This window comes from Physeter macrocephalus, chromosome 8 (assembly GCF_002837175.3).
Source record: "Physeter macrocephalus isolate SW-GA chromosome 8, ASM283717v5, whole genome shotgun sequence".
Taxonomy (NCBI): Eukaryota; Metazoa; Chordata; class Mammalia; order Artiodactyla; family Physeteridae; genus Physeter; species Physeter macrocephalus.
Window position 1 is genome coordinate 157,501,762 of NC_041221.1, and position 2,474 is coordinate 157,504,235.

The following is a 2,474-nucleotide window of genomic DNA, read 5'->3' on the forward strand; positions in this document are numbered from 1 at the left end:
AGGGCTTAAAATAATTTGCACAAGTTCACATAGCTAACAAGTGGTCAAGCTGGAATTGGAATACAGACAGCCTCATTCCAAAGCTGATGTTGTAAATCACCCACTGCATATTGCTTACCTGTACCCTATTTTGAAGCCAAAATCAATCATTCATTGTGTCCTAAACCTACATTGTACTTTTTTGTTTCTATGCCTTTGTTTATATTTTGTCTTTCTTCTGGAATGCTTTGTGAGTCACATGCCAAAATCTACCACAGGTCTAGCTTATATTTCATTTCTTTCCATTCTTCCCTCATTTCTCAACTTCTAAGGCACTAGATGTATCCTTCCTTATAGCATCATCACAGAAACATTTATTAGAGTGATCTTTATCTTTGCCCTTTCTCCCTGGCTCAGGGATCCATTTCTGGAGGGTAGGTGATGTCTTTGTTTTTCCTGCAGAAACTTGCATGGAGATTTGAGTCAGCAGAAGAAAGTTTAGATGCTACTTCTGCCATTTGGTGGGTGTGATCTCGAGCAGACTGCTCAGTGCTCGATGCATCTGTTTCCTCACCTGTAAAATGAAGATGACAACCTTTTAGGGGCTGTGATGAGAGAGAAACAAGGAAACCAGGGAAAGCTGCTGGCACATAAGTCGTGGTCATCCGATGCTACATTCTCTTCTTCTCCCACTTAGTGCAAGTACAGGACCTTGTATATATTGCATATTTGGTAAAAAAAAAAAATTGCTGAAAAAATGAATGAATGTTCATAAGGTCTCGTGTTGATGGACTCTGCCAATGTGTCCTTTGTTGAATTCTTTGCATGGGATTTTCCTGATGTTGCCCCTCCTATTTTCAAATAAAAGCTGCTGGCCTCCTGGTGCATTTTTCAGGCCACCTTACTTTTTCTAGGTGATAGTGACTCTAATTGTTGCAAGAGATAAACTAATCCTTTCTATTGAATTAGTTGTCTAATGTTTCTTTCTTTGAGGACAAGGAAGTCTTCATCCATTTCCATTCGGAGACTCCTATAAATAATGAATCCTTGTGGGAATTGCCTGTCAGGTTTAAAGGGAGTTTCTTGGGTAGATGGGCTTTTTTTTGAGCCTATCGCTCAAGACTGTTGTTGTCCTTATTCAGAGGACTAACTTTCTTTCCATTTTCCTCTTGTCCCTGTGAGCGAATGGTATAGGGTTTGTCCTGTGGATAACTGGGGATTGGAAATAGGATTCTTCATTGCTGAGATCACCTTCAGCTTAACAGATGAGAGGAGAAAACCTCTTTCATTTGTGGGTGCTGTATGGAATCACTAAGATCAGCAGGTCACAGTGGGTCCGGTCACAACTGGATATGGAATTCTCTCTTCCTACTCAGTGTCACTGTCTGTCTGCCCTCTGAGCAGGTTGGTTGCAGGGAAATTTTCCTGGAACTGTCAGCCTCTGAAGCAAATCCAGGGTCCTACATGATATTCTTCTCAGGCATTCTTCTATAACAATTTACATTTAGGAGATGGAAAAGTTTTTTGGGGGGGCTCTAAAATAAGGTGTTTTTAAAAGGTTATTGTGATATATAGTCTTCAAAGAACTTAGTTTTATTTGCATATTAGTTTTCTGATACTCTTTATATCACAGTTTAAATAATAAGAACAGCTCTTATGAATGCCTTGGGAAAAGAACACAAAAGCATCCTTTTGGACACTTTATAACAGCTACACTATGCAGACTCTCTCTGCAAATGTAATCAAATGAAGCAATCTTTTATACAAAGCAAAATAAAGCTGTTGTTGTAATTAGTGTGAACACACCAAACAAAACAAGGCTAATTACTGGAGGGGAAAAAAAACAGAATGAATTTTGTGAGAAATAGGCCATCTTCCTCACTAGGCAGGAATTTTTTTTTTCTTTCTGTTCCCCTAACTCTGGAGAATAGAAATTTTGATGACATTAACACAGCTTATTAACAATCATTGTAACTCGCTCCATCCACGTAATTAAATCATCAGCTACAATTGGTAACAGGGGAGCTTAATTTAAATGGAACTGTTCTGACAAACTAGATGCCACCACACTCCTAAATATTTAATACTCCCTGTGGCTGGATTAACGGGAATGTTTGAGTCATTTAACCATGTCTTTCAAAGGTGACTGACAGACATTTTCTATGCCTTTTAAAATAAAAGACAAATTAATTATAAATACATTTCTGATTAAAATCTTTTGTCTTTGGGTATAACGTAGATTGAGAAATTATAATTAAAACCAGTTTTTTTACTCAATTAATAAGATAGCTGAGCCCCTGAAGGCAAATTGATTTTAAGTACTTTATTAAGACCAGGGAGTAGAGATAAAAAAAATACACACTTACTTGTGTTAAAACAGTTAAAAAACTAGATACGAGGCATAAGGAGGTTTGTTTACTGAGCATTTACTATGTAACAGCACTAAGGTAGGTTGTGAGGATTTAACAGAATGGAATGATCCCTGCAGTATGACA